General features: G+C 40.1%; 1 protein-coding gene across 1 annotated transcript in view; it reads right to left on the bottom strand.

Annotated features, from left to right (window-relative positions):
- si:dkey-220k22.1 (multiple epidermal growth factor-like domains protein 9) overlaps window positions 1-18,691 on the bottom strand; it is a 103,993-nt gene that overhangs the window by 64,969 nt on the left and 20,333 nt on the right. The gene's annotated exons all lie outside the window — the stretch shown is intronic.

Here is an 18,691-nt window from a genome sequence, read left to right as displayed (position 1 = left end):
ACACTGAAATCCTGATCATTCACAGCAGCTGTGAGTCTGTTAACAGAGGCAGATTATTTGTCGTAAGTAATTTGTCCAAGCATTAGAGAGCTTGGTTGTCATTCCAGATCAGCGTGGTGTGCCAGCAGAACCTCGCCTCACTGCAACGACCTGCCTAACATTTTTTTCATCGCCCCGTCTCCATCACCCCCCACTCACCCACCCACACACACCTTGTTAATACCAGTTTCAGAAGACGGCAGCCACAAGTAACTTCCTGTTTCCTTTGTCAGAAATAGCACAGGTCGTCTTTTTTTTTCAAGCATACCACAATGCTTTTTAGTGCAAAAATAATACTTGTCCACAATCTTTCATAATGGCAACAATTGGTATTTAAGCGTCTCGTCTTTGTTCTGTCGTCTGATTGTTCTGCTGCGAGCGATGTAAAAGGCATGCTGCAAGGCTACGCTGAGCGCGAGCCTGTTAGGAAGCTAATCAGGAAATTGCCGAAGGCATCAGACACCATCAAACAGCAGCAGCAAGTTACAATGAAGAGAGAAAAGGAATGACTGCCGCTCCCACAGCACATCATGCCAACTGTTGCACGTAGTCACACATAGTGAAGAAACAGTCTGCTAATAATTTCATTCGGAACAATTTAAGAAGTTGTGATTAAGCTAAACGTAAAGAAATGGACAAGTCAATGCACTAACAAACTTCTAGAGTTTTAGCGTACAAAGAAATACAAACTTAGAATTGTAAACGTAATCCCTTTCTATATTGAACACACCTGTTCACAGAGTCCATGACTGGTCTCCCGGGCAGGTAATAAAATACATGTATACACATGTATTCATTTTCTGTACATAATGCTGTCCTACAGAATGCCCATGTACAGTCACAGCAACCCCAGCACAGTTTCTATTTCTCCCTATAAACTGCCACGGGCTGTGGGAAACACCTGGATTCCAACTTGTGCACATGCAAACAGACCCTGACAACAAGATGTAGCTGTAAACAGATGCAGGTCAAGCCATGCAGACACGGCACCCGGTTCATGTCTGTGGATCGGTGCGACACACATTTTCATGTTGCTCCGAAACACAGACGCTTCTGAAAGTTTTGCCCTTCGGCCTTGTGACCTCAAGATTTTGGTTCCTTGGCTCACTGCTGCTTTCATGAGTTGTCAAAAATAGCATGGCAGCGTCCTCACCAAGCAGATCCGCACTCTCAGACTGGATGGCCAACTGAAGGACGGAGATCTACTCTGAATGCAAGATCAAGATTCAGATGCAAGAGCCTCTAGCACAAGCAGCACACTCGTATGCGCTTAAGTGCAAGTTATTGTGTAACTGGAGATCACGTCACTGGTTGTACACGATGCACTGGCTGATTCCTAGGTTTCCTCCAGAGACTGCTAAACAGCATCAAGTCCCTGTCTATCCTTAAGCATCACAATGCACAGCACAGTGGATGGCATTACAGCATTTCTAAATGGGAAGAGGTGCCCAAACCCACCATAGTCCCCTATAGAGATGTAACGGTATGAAAATCTCATATCACGATTATCGTGACCAAAACTATCACGGTTTATCAGTGTTATCACGGTATTGTTCAAATGTGCTGAAAATGTACAAAAGGTACTGATACACACACTGAAATCATTTAAACAGGTTGTACATTTGAAAATCAACAAACAACAAATAAAATTAGTAGCACTACAATTACAAAACAAAATATGTAAACAAATGCAAATGTGCAGCTGTTTACACTATAATTACAACACTAAATATGCAAACAAATCCAACGTGCGTGGCTCGCTGAAATTCCGGATATTTCCTGTTTATGACCGTCGTCAATCGCAACGCGGTATGACACAACGTTCATCCTGAAACTCCGCCTTCTTTCATGTCTCACGCTCGCTCCTTTCATACAAACACAACTGCTGCCATCGTGCGTCTCTGTTGTAGTTATCGATTGTATTGAAAATGAAATCAGAGGACTTCAGTATTCGTATCGGACAATTGTTTTGTAGACTGCAACGGATTACAAAATAATAAAAGAACAGGTCAAATTTTAAAAACATTCATCTCCAATCACTATTTCATGTCCCCGTAATTATTTGAAAAGCCGTGTATTAGTAGTATGAATGTACATTATCCCATAAATATCGCACTTATTTATTACTGTCTTGTTTGATCTTGTTCGTTTGTCTTAGCTCAAAGCCTTGCACTTACTAGGAACTTTTTCTTCGCAGAAGTTTGCGTTGATTACAAGTGAGATGAGAAATTATTTCAACCCAATTCAATATTTTGTGTTCAACTATTTACTTTTCCCCAACTCATGCACTGAGCTAAAAGTTAACTTACCTTGCATTCACTATAAAGTGATAGATGGTTGTCACGAAGTTGACTCGGCAGATTGGACGTGTTGCCCCATTTCACAGAGACTTTCTTCTGGCAAGCTCTGCAGACAGGGTGCACATCTTCTAAGGTTCCCTCAGCATTTGGTCCTTTTGGAAGGTTGGAAAATCTCCCGAGCACCGTCACTGCCTTCCGCCATGTTTTCACGCTCAAAAAACAACAATGTTGCATGCTGCGCCTGGGTCAGACTCTCGCTGGGTGTGTGGACGGCATTTACCGCGAGTTTTACAAATCATGATAACTGCGCATGGTTTTAACGATAATTAAAATGTGACATGATACTAACTGTCGAGGAATTTTATCGTGGTTTATCGTGAAACTGGTAACCTTTTCATCCTTAGTCCGCTAGGAGCCTACCATAGTCCCCTCCTCTGAATGTGTGAGGAGGACTTGAAGTGTCTCTGAAAAGTGCCTTCTTACTAGAAATCATTTTGGCTAAAAGTGCTGAGGAGTTGTACGCTCTGGTGATGAGCTCGCTTTGCATGTATTGATGGCCACATGACACTCGGGTGACCTTGTGGATGAATCTGGGTTTTCTGTCCAAGGTTAGATCACCCAACTTTGTGAATCAGTTTATTCACCTTGCAAGGCTTGACCACTAGGTGGAGCATCTCCTCCTCATGCACCACATTGGGAAGTCTGCCATCACCATGCACTTTTCTCAGTCTAACTTAATGCCTTCCAGTGCTCAAAGTCTGGCAGTAATCATTGAGCACTTTGCAAGAGAGGACTAAGGCGAGTCCTGTTCCTCATGACTTTGCCGGTATACGTTTTCCATTTCACACCCTTGGAAGTTAGGAGTAAACTAGGACCCTGGTTACATATGTAAATGTGGTACTAGATAACCGATACGGTTTCTTGTCATTCAGAACTTGCATTTGCTCAGCAAGAAGGTTCAAATATTGAATCATACAACATCATGTGTGACCTTGTTGGAAGATCTTGGCATGTGTGCAAATGCGCACAAGTTGGTATCGAGATGGTTTATACCGTCCTCGAAGGTTATCCGGTGTTCATATAACTGCAGTTACATACCTGATTGGGTCAGATTCGACTGCAGCAGTGTCTAAATCTGCCAGCTGAGCGTGTTGTGTCGACATTTCCACAAAGTCAGCGCAGGCAATGTCAGAGTCAGATACTGTGTCCTTTATGAGGTCAAAGCTGAGGTAGTGAGTACATACCTGGTGTCCATCTCCAGCTTCCTACTGTAGAGCCAACTGCATGAGTACATGTCTTGCAGCATGGTAATTTTTGGCTATTCGGATAGCATATTAGGATAGCATGATCTATTGGGGAAATCCGGCCCAAGTGAAAAGAAAAAGGGGTGCATTGTGTGGAGAGAAAACAAGACTCAGACCCTAGAGCTGCGGATTAGCGGAAACCCAGCTAAATTAGCAGACTCAGCAATGAATAGTGCATGCCATGTCAAGGGAAAACCACTCATCCATGCTAGCAGCATATTATCCCCCCACCCCCCTCCAATTTAAAAATGGACTTACACTTTACTTTGGGGAACAAAAACATACCTGCACAGTGCCTTCTCTCGGTCAAAAAAAATGCCACGACAATCGACAAGACGTGTGTTTAGCGCCAAAAAGCAGGATTTGTGACACAGACTGATTACGTAACACAAAAATGAATGAAAATTTAAAATGCTTTGTTCCAAATACAAGGGCCAAGACAAAAAAAAAAAAAAAAAAAAAAATCCAGATCAATTCCCCTGAAACCTTCTACATTCTGAAGACCACTAAAATGACAGGCTACGCAGAGTTAAGCCCGACTTTGACAACAGTTTTTAAAGAGCATATGTATAATCAGCAGAAGAAATGTCATAACCTTTAAATGAATGTCTTACTGACAGAGAAGCTCCTCATTCATCATGCTTTATACCAAGAAAGAGGTATTCATGTCTGAACATGACCTTCTAAAGCCTTGCATCATCAATGTAACGTGCTTTTACTAAGATATATGCTAATTCTTTGTACTGCAGTAACGTTAACATCTTTAAAATCACACCTGCTTTCTGGAGCTTCTTGCTGTTAGCTACACTGTTAGCACTGAAGCGTAATGTTTGGCCCTACCAGAAAAGAAAAAAAAAACAACAGTTTTTGATTTGAACTTCGATTGATTGCCATTCTAAGTTTATACCAGGAGGGTTAAATCTGTTATAACAAATATAGAAATGTAACGTGTAGGCAAGATAAATAGGGAACTTTACAGTATTGATTCAGTCAGTAGTTTTTGCCATACTATTTTCCCATCCTGCTGCTGTAGGCATTTTTTTTTTAAATATCAGAAATGACAGTAGTTATTATAAGATGACAAGAACCTCTTGTTCTCCTCCCAAAGAACTGCTGCAGGCTTTTGATCCTGTTGACATTTGACTGATGATGGCTTTTTAAAATCCAAAATTTGGGGTGGCAAGTATATTATAACACGACACTTGGAAACATTTTGGTGATGCATGATAATGTTCCACATTATTCGATTTCGCCAAGGCTTTGCTAAATGACTGCCAACAAAACAGTGTAGCCATTTCAGGAAAGGATAAGTTTAAGGGGGAAATGGAAAACATACACAGTAGATTTCAGTGACTAATCTGTTCATTTTTATAGTTAGTGACAATAGAGTAGTGTAACAACCAAGACTTAAGTGAGATAACTGCAATCCATTTAAGGAACTGACAAATTCATAGTTACTGGATTTCAACTCAGGATTCATTCATTCTCCAAGCCTGGATTTACATACTGGTACATGCAACAGAATTAATTAATAAATCTTATGTAATGTAATGCATCTTAAGCGTGCCAAGTGCAATTTCCTTATCACATTTACGCAAGCAAAAATGTACATTTCCCATTCATATAAAGGACAAAATCGATAGGCCAATGATCATTAAACCATAAAACAATAGAGCTTTCTGAGGCTGTGGATAAACTCATGATAATACAAGAAATTGGTGCATTTATATGAATAAATAAACAAAAAAAAAAAACTGCATTATAAAAAAAAAAGGATTTTTAAAAATATTTAAAAATAAAACTGACTTAAATGTTCCTGTCTGGAACAAACCATGTGACAGAGTATCAGGCTATCGGGAGTTTCACAAAGTGCCATGCCACTGCAAATCATTCAGCAATGTAATCAAGTTTGAAAGTCATGGTCTAGGTCAAAGAGCTAATGATACACAACCGTCCGTCCGTCCGTCCCCAGACAATATGATTTCTAAATACTCAGGAAAATTTGAGATGTGTGACAGTCGAGCTGTACTTGAACAACCCTGGATCAGATTCTATATTTATTTCCAGCCTGAAAGGCAACAATTAACTATTTCTATTTGTGAGAGTGTGAATTTTCCTGTGCTGATACTGATGAATTATGAAAGCAAAAGACATTTGTCATTCTGGTTTCACAACCCCACAGCGGCATTAAAGGTACTTTTCCATGACTGTAGTCTCCGGGGCAAACCCATAAACAATGCAAGTCTGGTCTATATGGTAACATACAGTTGAGGAAATTGGTACAGTTCCAGTCAATCACACCCACACACACATTCAGATAGTGCAGATTAGATATCAAGTCAAGACAAGTGGGGTTTTATTTGTCGTCATTCCTCTATACAGCTTGTATACATTGGAACGAAATGGCATTTCTTCAGGAACCACGGTGCAACACAGAACAGTGCACAAGACTACATATAGTACGAAACGAGTGCAAAACAATAAATACCCAGAAGAAAACAAGAAATACACAGGACATGGACTGTAAACTGTAAGCTATTGTGTAATATTATAGCGGCAAAAACGAGTACCAGGCAGCAACAAAGCTTAAATGTGGACCAGTGGTGTTCACCATCTGCTTGTCTGTCTGCCAAAGGTCAGGGATACTAATGTCTGGTCACCCTCACACACATGACCGAATCATATATGGCTGATTCAGAATTTATATGCTGGCCTTGAACCCTTTTGACCTCATTTGTATTTTTACTATCTTACTGGCATGGTGTATGACTCCCAGGCAACACCAGTGACAGGAAAAATAGAACTACTGGAGTTGAGTATATTTGCTCGGTTATATTTACCTAATCATATATAAATCAATTAGCAATGTGTCACCTTAGTAAAGGGGCCTAAAAGAAGCCTGGTGTCCATTTTGGTTTTATCAGTATGAGTACTAAACTGTGATAACCGTGCATACATTACAGAATCCCTGACCGAAACGCAAACAGTCAATATGTCCGCTATGACCAAGAGTTAGGAGTCAAACCCTTGATTAAACCGGAATGAAATTTAAATACATTTTTAATCATGTCAAATGAATTCCACTAAAGAAACATCTGGCTTACTGGGAAACAATATCTAATATGCAATAAATCAGTATTACTGAAAGACTGTGTGGTGTAAAATATCAAGTTAAACTAATGAGATAATATGTGGATATAATGGCACGATAACTCAAAAGAACAAGTTGTTAAGCTGCAACTATGACAATGTCTTGAAATAATAGGGAATTAATTTGAAATCATGACATAACTGCTTGCTGTGTGTGCAAAGTCGAAAATAAAGCTGAAAGTTTACGTGGCGATGAATGGATTGATGGAGCGTGAAGAAAAGAGTGATGGGAGATAAGGACGTGCAGGTTCTTAGCAGAGATAAGCCTGTGGGCGTTTGTTAAGGTTACATATTTTTGATATTTGGAAAACAGATGTACAAGGTGTCCCAAAAGTCTCCATACATAGGGGAAATTAACACTTTTCAGCAAAATGTATTCCAAATTTGTTATATTTTATATATATGTATCATACACACACCTTTTAGCCTTTAAGAACACCTTTGACAAAAGAACGTATTGAAATCATTCTCATGGCTGGATCAGGCAGCTGTCACGAGGTTGCGATGGACTTTAACAGGAAACATGGCAATCACATTACACATGACACTGTTGCCAAACATATTAACAAATTTAAAAAGATGTGCTGCGAAGTGTGGCGGACCGACCGAGAAGTGGAGGTCCAAAGAAGGACGCTTGTATATTATATCTAAAAATAGTCTCTGTTTGGCCTGCTTCTTCCTGTACTACTTTCAGTGCCAAGGTTATTGATTGGTTAGATTATTGAAAGAATAGATAAGTGTGTGTGTGGGGGGGGGGGGGGGGGGCGATATGGTAGCCTTAGATTATGACCTTTCAAAGGCTCTCAAAAAAACCTAGGCAGAATCTGAGTTTGACCCCTGTTAAAAAAAAAATTAAAAAATTAAATAAATAAATAAATAAATAAATAAAGTCTTGTCTCATCTAGCAGACACTAAACATTTTCACATATGCATATAATTTCGCTCGGATTACATGTAATGCATATGTAAAGAAGGATTTCTTGATATACCCTGTATAGGATGCATATAAACAGTTCATTTGGAATCAAATAGCCACAAAGTAGGATTCGTTTCTTTACTTCATGCCTTTCAACATGGCACTAATCAAAATGCTAAAAGCTCTTCTTGTTTCAGGAATGTTTCAGGAATAGATGAAATGATCATACAGTTGTTATGGAACTCCTTACACTCATGCCTATGAGCATATTTAATTGTGCATTCGACAATTCCAAATTTCATGCAAATAAACAAATACAGATCTCCTAGTAATAAAGATCCTAGCAATATGCCATTTATGGTAAGTGAGGGAAGTGACGGAAGCAGGATGGTGCTTTGTAAGCGGTTTCATGCCAGAGTTTAAATCAAACACTGATGGGTCACCATTTAAGGCTCACATGTGAAGGCCATACACAAATCACTTCCTCTCTGTGAGAGAGTGTGCAACCCAGCACAGAAAGCAGCATAGAACTACTCGATCTGATCTAAGAAGCACTAAATGTTTCCATCTTTACAGAAAAATGCAACTATTCGTGGTCACATCGCAGCTATTTTGATGTCTGAGCAATAAAAAAAAAAAAAATAAATAAATAAAAAAAAGAGTGATACAGACAACATGACTGTTTCTGAATCACAAGTTCCTTCACATCCGTTTCTCACTAATTTTGTTGCAGGTTCTCATTATGGAGCCCCACATACTGCCAAATCCCTAACGCACAAAACATGCGGTGGGTGTGGAAGCTCTTCGGATTTCTTTCACAGATGGTGGTCCTCCATAGTACCCTTTTCACCGCCTCAAAAAAATTTACTCATTGCTGTGCCCCCATTAACAGCTGCTAAACAATGAAACAAGTTAGCTCCTGCTATTGTTTACGTTAGAACAGCTTTGAATGAATGAAGTCAGTCCCTCACCAGACTCTCTTTCTCTCTGTCTTAACGTTAATAAGACCAAAAATTCCATGGCCAAAAGTATGTGGACACCTGACCTTCATATGTGGTTCTTCCCCTAACAGTTCCCACAAAGTTAGAAACACACGGTTGCACAGAATTTCTTTGTATGCTGCAGCTTTAAGTTTTCACTTCACTGGAACTAAGAGGCCCAAACTTGTTCCTATGAACACACGGTTTGCCAAAGTTGGAGTGGAAGAACTCGAGTGGCCTGCACAGATGCCTGACCTCAACCCCAGAGAACACCTTTGGGATGCAAGTGATGTCCTTACCCAACATCAAAGCCTGACTTCACTAATGCTCTTATGGCTGAATGAACACAAATCCCCACAGAAACACCCCAAAATCCCGTGGACCATCTTCCCAGAAGACTGGAGGAGGTTTATTATTACAGCAAAGGGGGACTAAATCTGGAATGGGATGCTCAACAAGCACATGTAGCTGTGATTGTCAGGTGTCCAAAACATTTGGCCATATAGCGTAGAAAGTGTGAAACTCCCAAGGTGGAAAACTTTGTGACGGCTACAAAGCACTGACACTTGAGACTCCTTCCATAAATGTTAAATAAACATCTCCTTACAAACTGATTCACCATACCAACACCTGGACCAACACCTTTTTTAAACAATAACAATCTATATGTATATTACAAAAGCGTATATTGCGTGTCTGTCATAATCCCTGTGAATGAGTTGTTAGTATAGAAACAATAATGTATTAGAACATGGACATTAATAAACCTGTGGTCTGAATTACATTGGGCACTACTATCAGAGTTACTGTTGTAGTAAATTAATCAACAACTTTTGACCAACCGGATTTGAGAATTCAGCAGTGTAGTGGTATGAAAATTTGTGCACTAACCTAACCCAAAGCAACCCTATTGTTCTAACCTTTGCTCTGGAATCATCTTGAACCCCCAATAAACTCAACTTCCTCTTATAAAAACCGTCAGTCACACACACACACCCACACCTTATACTATGATGTTGCTTTTCAGCGGCCATTCTTCTGGCCCATGTTGTCTGACCACATCCAAGTTGTGTCTAGGTTTACTGCTAAATTCATGGTGAATGACTGTCTGTGTGTGTGTGTGTGTGTGTGTGTGTGTGTGTGTGTGTGTGTGTGTGTGTGTGTGTGTTTTTTTGGCTGAATTGTGGAAATCTCATTATGGCCACTGTGGCTGACCGGCTCATGGCTTGGCTCTCCGATCTTATTTATGTCCAAGTCTGACTGACGGATCAGGACTAATCAAGTCAGGACTCAATTGTGCATCTAATTATGACTTTAGAAGTCATGTTTTGAATGCTAATGCATTGTAGGATATTGAGCGGTTGTGTGTGTGTATGAACTGTATAAATACAGTGATTAATGGATATTGAAATGACTTTGGCTGTTTTTAGCATGTGGGTTTCCACAGTGTGTGGTGTAGTATGATGTAAGCAAGTAAACACAGCCATCCTGAACCATGAATTCATCGGTCCTTAAAGTTGCCCAAACCATAAACAAGACCATAAATAGTTTTCCGCATTGAAAAGGAAACTGTTCAAGATGGTAATTCAATATAAACCATGTCATTAGAACACACTAGTGAAACATGAATAAACAGAATATACATGCACCCACCACCTTCCCCGGAAAACCAGTAGACTGGAAGTTAAATGGCATTTTGCCTACAGGTTTGTTTGCTTGAGCGTCACATTAAAGAGGTGCAAACAGTGCAACAATGTCTATACTGACTGCAATTTTCCATACATCACTCACTACCAGGCCAGTACCTATTCAGAAAAAAAACCATGCCAACTACATGATATCTGATAGGATTGATCTGACTAAATTTCCATGTACGATGTATGTTTCACAAGCCAGGGCCTTCAACCCTATGACATGAATTGTGGAGAAAAATACTGCACATTCATACCGCACTGTGATTTTAAAGCAAATGCAGCAGCTTCCTACATATAAAACAAACTGAAACCATACATTCCAAAAACAGAATCTGAAATTAGGGTCGGGTAAATAATTCATTCATTAGCTAGCCCACCAGGCTAAGGTGTTACCCAGTCCTATGTTTTGGATGCCCAGAAATATAACTATCTAGACTAAAATGTAGTAGCAAACATAATTTAATGAAATCTGGTGAGATATTTATATAGTCATGTGAATTAATACAGACACAAACGTGTATAAAAACTCATTTTCCACGACAGTGTCTGAGGTAGCACATCATGTTTGTGGCTTTTATTTAAAAATGCATACCAAATAAAAAATGCTTCTTTTGCAAAAGCCAATAGCGAGTGGGTTTCTGTCTTCCTCTGGCTGAACGAGAGAAGAACTCTGAAGTACCTGCGCCTACTTGTTCACAACAACTATGAATATATATAATAATTTTAAAAAAAGTAAACTATAAATAAAAAAAAATTATTTTTACATAGTGTAATACATAGTGTTTTTTTAAAAAAACATTTTTATGGTGCAACAAACAAGCTAGAGAGATTAGCTAGCTACCTAGCACAGTGAAACAAGCAAACTCTGTACTGTATACAAACACCGTACTGTTGTCGAATGCAGATAAGGCTCTCTCGCTGTATTTATTAAACAGTGGACTCCGGCTAATGCTACACTCTCAGAGAAATAACTGGTGCTAAACTTTCAAGCCTAAAACTCAATAAGTAGCCATGGTTAGCTGCACGTAATCTCCTAGAGCTGACCTACAGAACGCTTATAATCTAGAAAAGCTGGGAAATCTTACGCATCTTGTCTTTTCAGATATCAGGGAGTAAAATAAGGGTTTGCCTGCTGACTCAGACTTAATGCTGTGCTTTAAGAATTATTCAGAATTTTACTGAAGCCTATCATCTTCTTCCAGGAATTGCTAAGTCTGTTGTCAGTTAAACGAGCACTGCAGATTCTCACCTAATATAGCTCTCCAGCCACTATGTGATTTTAGTTAATAAAATGACCTACTTCTACCAGAACATTGCATTGGTGGCACGTTGGCAGCTCAGTTTATCATCGGTCAGGGAAGTTTTACTTTCCTGGAATACACACGATCTGCATTTGAATATGTAATCTGATGGACATTAATATGGCGTGGTATAGTGACATTTGATTGCATGACGGTCAAGTGATGCATTGACGCAGTGATGCAATCCTAACAGATTTTCCAGTGAGATTTTCAGCTCTCCAGCAAAACTGCTGCAGTGACACCTTTCACTCTTTGGCCAATCTGATTCGTTATCAAATTAATTCTCCCAAAAGGGTGTGACAATAACATGTTTTATAAAGGTTAGAGTAATTATACCAGGAAAACTAACAATGAGTGCGTTTACATGGACAACAATAATCCGATATTAACCCGATTAAGACAATACTCTGATTAAGAAACTAGCATGTAAACAGCGATTATTGATGACCTTAATCCGGCTAAAGTCATACTCGAAGTAAACAGAAATGGAATTAAGACACGTGGAGTATTCCTGTTTTAATCGCATTATAGGCACATAAACACCTTAATCACACTATTAACGTCGTGTGGGAGTTTTCATCATATTTTGCAACAGGACACGTACACACACAGCAGTGCTCAACCGTTTGACGGCAAACAAGAGAGCACGGCTGCGTCCCAAACCACGTACTTACCTACTATATAGTAGCTGAGATACATGTATTTCAGCTACTGTATTAGTAGGAAAGTACGCGGATTGGGACGCAGCCCACGGCTTCAAGCAGTCGTCTGTTAGCACATATCGCATGACAAATAATTAACTGCATTTGAAGCTTTCGTAAGATGAAAAATGAAAACACCCAAAACTGTATACGGTTCCATAACGAAGACGAACTGTATGTCGATACGTGAAATTCTGGAGGGAACATCGGACGGCGTGGCATGGGGACGAATTGACGTGTGCCGTTAATCGAGCTATGTTCTATAACATGTAAATCCTGAACATGAAAGGAGTATTCTAAAAGTAACTCATGTAAACACCTTAATCACAATATTGTCTTATTCAGAATAAGGTCAATAATGAGATTACTGCTGTCCATGTAAACGTAGACAGTGTCTAATTTGATCCTCTGAGATGTAATGTGTTTCTGTGGTAGAAAAATGCAATTGCAAGGTACATTACAAGAAGAACGTTCTGAAACCTTGATTGTGCTGCATTCATCACCACCTTGCAGATTAATGTAACAGCTGTGAATTCCAAGTAATACACGGTCAATGAGAAATCAAGGCTGCATTTGAAACACCATACTGCACATTACGTAGTAGTACTTTGGAACATGGTCCAAGTATTTATAACTCTGGGGACATAAATAATGTGTTACTGTTGGTATAACTGTCACATTAACTTAGTACCATGTGAATAAGCATAACCATTGAGTTACGGTCAGCTGGTTAGCGCTGACTCCGACCGCCAGGTCAAGCAGCAATGCCTGTGTAACTGTGTTCATTCTGCAAGATCATAAACGGCACATAACCTCATTAACCCGTAGTTTCTGACCTCCGACTAGGAAGAAAACAAAAGCAAAAATCTCAACTCGGAATTCCTAGTCTGGAACTTGGGACTGTCTCCTCAACCCAGAGTTCAGTAAATGATGTCAAATCAACATGGCTGCTCACATCATGGACAGCACGTCACAAAATAGTTCAGCTTCATCACTCTACTACAATATGACTTCCAGTACATCAATCCACTGAAAGGACGCATGAAGGTTTTTGGCTGCTGTTTAAAAAGGGACAGGCTCGCAAACTTTCCTGCATAGCAGCTTGTTTTTCTTTGCCTTTATCTGTCCTTTCTAAGCATGGCTACATGAATGACACCAAACTCTCACGGTCATGCCACAAAAGAAAGCTATTACAAAATTGAAACTATTAACTAAAGTCAAAAATAAGATTAACACCACCACCACCACCACCAACAACACTATTTAATGGCTGTTAATGGTAATGGGACCTTGTCAGGTTCCAGTGCATATATTTGACCATGAAGGAAGGTGGCATAGGGGTTACAGAGCAGAAGGGGCTATCAGTCAGGATGATTCATTACTCATAAACCATCAGCATTCAGTTCTGAGAAATAGAGAAGAGTGCAGTGATGCTGGATCAGCTTTGCTTGTTAGTTCCTAGTGAATACAACTTGTTTAAATGTTCACACGACTAACTCCATAGTTAAATATGCACTGAAGCCACTGACCATTATCATCTCTAGACTGATGTGATCTAGAATCATTACCTCTAGTAAGAAATTTTTCAAGCAGACTAGAGTTATTAGGGTTTAAAATTTCCACAGGAAATCACAAAGGATTCACAATATTAATAAACCATTTAAAATGCATGAGTCAGTGTTAAACATTTTTAAAAAATGAAATATTTTATAAAAGACACCAATCAGCCAGAACACTGGATTGGATTGAGATCTGGGGAAGGCAAGATGGCAGAGACAGTGTGATGCTCTGGGCAATTTTCTGCTGGGAAACCTTGGGTCCTGGCATTCATGTGGATGTCACTTTGACATGTACCACCTAACTAAACATTGATACAGAACAAGTACACCTCTCCTTGCCAGTGGTATTCCATAATGACAATGGCCTCTTTCAGCAGGATAATGCGCCCTGATACACTGCAGAAATTGTTCAGAAATGGTTTGAGGAACATGATAAAGAGTTCAAGATGTTGACCTGCACTCCAAATTCTCCAGATCTCAATCCGATCAAGCATCTGTGGGATGTACTGGACAAACATGTCAGATCCATGGAGGCCCAACCTCATAACTTACAGGACTTAAAGGATCTGCTGCTAACGTCTTGGTGCCAGATATTAAACAGGTGGTTTTAATGTTATGGCTGATCAGGGTGTGTGTGGATGGATGGATGAATAGATAGATAGATAGATAGATAGATAGATAGATCTTTCTTAGAAAGATAATTTTGAGAATGGCTTTTTCATAAAATCTCTTACACGGTCAGTATTTATCACACTGTTGTTGCTGAAAAAGAATGTGTCTGTGAGGAAAGGTACTGAGCTGAACTAAAAACAAAAATGTAACTAGCATGGCATTATGAAGCGCTGCTTAGCCAAAACTGGCATGCTTGTTTAGTTCTGGTCAGCAATGCGATGTTCTGCTGTGTGTTTTATAGCCCTCACGTATGATACAGTTCGAACATTCCAGGAGCGGCAGCAGCGGTAGCAATGTAATGTTTACAACAGTAATAGATATCAGATCCAAATGGTTTTTAGTGCAGAAATGTTGGTTGCTGTAGATGATTTATGAGCCAGAGGGAGGGGGTTTGCTCAATTGTTTGGGGAGTTACATCTGGACATGAAAGGAATGAGAAACACTGAAGTAATACACTGTCATACACTGTGACTAACTGTGAAACTGACATCGTAACAACCCTACGGTAGACAAACGTTCCAGGTATTGTACAATTTGTTTTAGTTCTGCATGGTGACTATAATGTGCTATAGCCATGGATGTACACACATGCATTTACTGTATGGGGTGAGCCATTCTGTACAGCTTCTGCAAATTGACAGCTACTGCTGAGAAGCTCCAAATACTCATGCAGGTCTAAGGTCCTAACCTAGCATGCCAGGTCAGTCAATAGCAGCAGCTGATCAGGAGTATTACTGCGATGCTCACTCAGGAGCAACTGACAAAATGTATTCTTTCTACTCTTCCTGTCTCACATGGGCCAAAAAGGCAACCAAAAAGTCTGCATTACCCACTGAGTAGAGCAAATTTGAGGGAGGGGAGAGGGAAAAGGAAAAAAAAAAAAAAAAAGTCTAGAAGAGTCCAAACAGTTCTTGGGAGATGCCAGTCGATGACAGTTTATCATGACAGTTTAATTTTTGGACGCAACTTCCTTCTGATGCTCAGTGGGAGAGCAGGAGTGTTGAGCCGATGCCTGGACTCAAACTGAGGCGGCTGTGTGCTTTGTGCTCTCTCCAATCCAAACACAAGTGTGCGGCAGAGACTCGCTTGACTGTGGTTTCCAACTGCAGGCGGTCTGCTGCTGCCAGGCTATAATTACTCACACTGTCGCGGTACAGCAGAGCAAAGCTAACTTCAACCTCACACGGCATATATGCAACACATGCATAAAGAGATGAATGGAGGAAACTACTAGAATCCCTAATTTGTTTCAGAGCAGCGACAAGTTTTCACCGAAAAGTTTGAAATTGACTAATTTTCCGCATGAAAGCAAAGACATTTATTAAAAGTCCGTGGCCTTTAACGTAGCCTGGGTTCATAAGCAAGTTGCAGATTAATCCTACTTTCACACTAGTGAGCGACAAGTCCCTTCTGTTGCTTGTAGTTTGTTTCTTGTGGGCATGGAGAGCAGGCGTGGAGTGTGTAAAGAAGGCTTTTACTTTGGCTCCCATCTCCTTCAGCGATGTTACTCAGGAAGCACAGGCTTAAATAGACAGCTTGTTACCAAGTCACAACACCGTATTCAATTTTGCGTTTGAATTCCAAAATCAGAACATTTTGGATGAATTCATTGCCTTATTGTTTACAGTACTTCTCACTTGTCATGAACAGATAGATCACGACGTGTCCTTGATGAGTCTGTAAGAATTGACTTTCAGTCACACACGGGAAAGGCATAGGCTTCAACTGGCAGCTGCTTCTGACCTTTTGTTTTGGAAGTCCGGCATGTTGGTGATTTTATGACTGTGCGTTACACAAACGTTACGTGTAAAGTGAACGCAAGCAACTTCATCATGTAAGGAACACCAGAAGACAGACCACGTGGTTATACGAAAATAATCCACAACAATCGTTCCGATGTCAAAATGCCGCGCTCCCGCACGTAATGCATAAATATTGGCAGGTCTGAGAATATTAGGTAATTATTATGCAGAAAGCAACAGAGTCATGGCTGCCAAGACTACGAGAGTCATGGATGAGTAGTTTGAATATCACCACCTGTCTATGGCACAGTGAACGTAATTAATAGCTAAATATATTTTATGGTCCCTTGCCATTACGTGGATAATGCACTGGCTCTGATGGCTTGTAAGCTAAACTGCTTTTTTAATAAATTATTCTTTTAGTTGCAACACTAGCACTGTAACGATGTCTTGGATGTAGACTGCGACTAAACGTGCTGGCTGTGCCCTTTATCTAGGAGGGTCTTGATTTTATGTGTACCATAAAACTAATTAAGACATAATGAAGCAAATCTGGAAAAAAAGCGACCTGAAAAAGGACAGGAGCGCGTCTACCACTGCCAGAATATATTCCGGGAGAGGAGTCGGTCGTGTCTGGCGGCAAATCACGGTGGAATCCCGCCAAGCCTATATAAGCTTGTGCTTCAAAACAGTGACACAAGTATATGAATCTCTGCACAAAACACTCAAGTTTATTTAGCCTGTTTCCGTCTGAAGACCTGAGACATTATGCCTCATCATACACCATAACTGATGCGACCTGAACCAAACAAAAATCTTGGCAGTTTAACAGGAAGCACTGGTACCATGCATTTGTTGTCAACCAGTAGCACAGCTTCAAGAAAGTCATTATTTCAAGCCAATTGAGCAAAACTGAAAATGAATGTCTACTTAAATATGATTCACAAACGGAAAAAAATGACTCATGAGCACCAAATGATTCGTCATCTCACCGTGTCACAGTTTCAGCTAGCTGGCACCATCAAAGGCATCAAAGATACAGGATGACAACAGGTATACCCTTTTGATCGGTGGAACAGAACAGGACGATACTCGCATGCGACCGCAATGACACAATGTACATGAAAACAAACGCTGAATAAACATTAGGACTCTTACATGATGTGGAACAGTGTGTGAGCTTCATCTTAAGTCAGTTGCAGCTCATCAGTCAGTGCTTTACATGGACAACAATAATCCACTCTTAACCCGATTAAGACAATACTGTGATTAAGAAACTACCATGTAAACAGCAATTTTTAATGACCTTAATCTGATTAAGGTCATACTCGAAATAAGCACTAATCGAATTAAGACAGGTGGAGTATTCCTGTTTTAGTCGCATTATGGACGTGTATTACAGACATGTAAACACCTTAATCACACTATTAACGTCGTGTGAGTTTTCACCGCATTTTGTGACAGGACACGATCACACACGGCAGTGCTCAACATTTTACAGCGAACGAGAGAGCACAGCTGCGTCCGAAACCTTGCCTACTATAGGCCTTTAGTGGGGAAAAATACATGCATCTCGGCTACTATATAGACGGTAAGTACGTGGTTTGGGACGCACCTCACGGCTTCAAGCAGTCGTCTATTTGCACTTACAGCATGACAAATAATTAACTGCACTTAAAGCGTTCGTAAAAAATTAAATAAAAACACCCAAAACTGTATACGGTACCATAACGAAGACGAACTGTATGTCGATACGTGAAATTCTGGAGGGACGTCGGACGGCGTGGCGCGGTGACGTAATGACGCGGGCTGTTAATCTAATTATGTTCTATAACATGTAAAACGGGTACATGACAGGAGTATTCTAAAAGCGACTCATGTAAACACCTTAATCACAATATTGTCTTATTCAGAATAAGGTTAATAATTAGATTACTGCTGTCCATGTAAACATAGTCAGTGTGTTAGATCACTGCAAGTTGTTGTTTCATTTAAGTCACCTGATGTTGTGGTCGCCATATTTGGGACTGAATTTCTTGCTTCATACGAACGTGAACATTACGGGAATGTAACCGCAGGTGAAAGATGGCTAGAATTACTCACCTGACATCAGAAGGGAATAAATGGTGCTTCGACAAAGATGACGAAACAGATTTATGTATTTTCCCCCAGAACTGCTGATTCATCTTACACTGGCAGAACACTTACCAAATTTGTGTTTTCCTGACATATTTATCCTCATACACAACTCATCTGCCTGTCCTGAGTGGCTAAAAGTTTTTAAGAGCACAGAAGTATACCAGCTCTTCATATCCAGTTGAGTAAAGGACATC

This window comes from Ictalurus furcatus, chromosome 28 (assembly GCF_023375685.1).
Source record: "Ictalurus furcatus strain D&B chromosome 28, Billie_1.0, whole genome shotgun sequence".
NCBI lineage: Eukaryota > Metazoa > Chordata > Actinopteri > Siluriformes > Ictaluridae > Ictalurus > Ictalurus furcatus.
The sequence above is the reverse complement of the archived record's forward strand: the minus strand, read 5'-3'. Positions and strand labels throughout refer to the sequence as shown.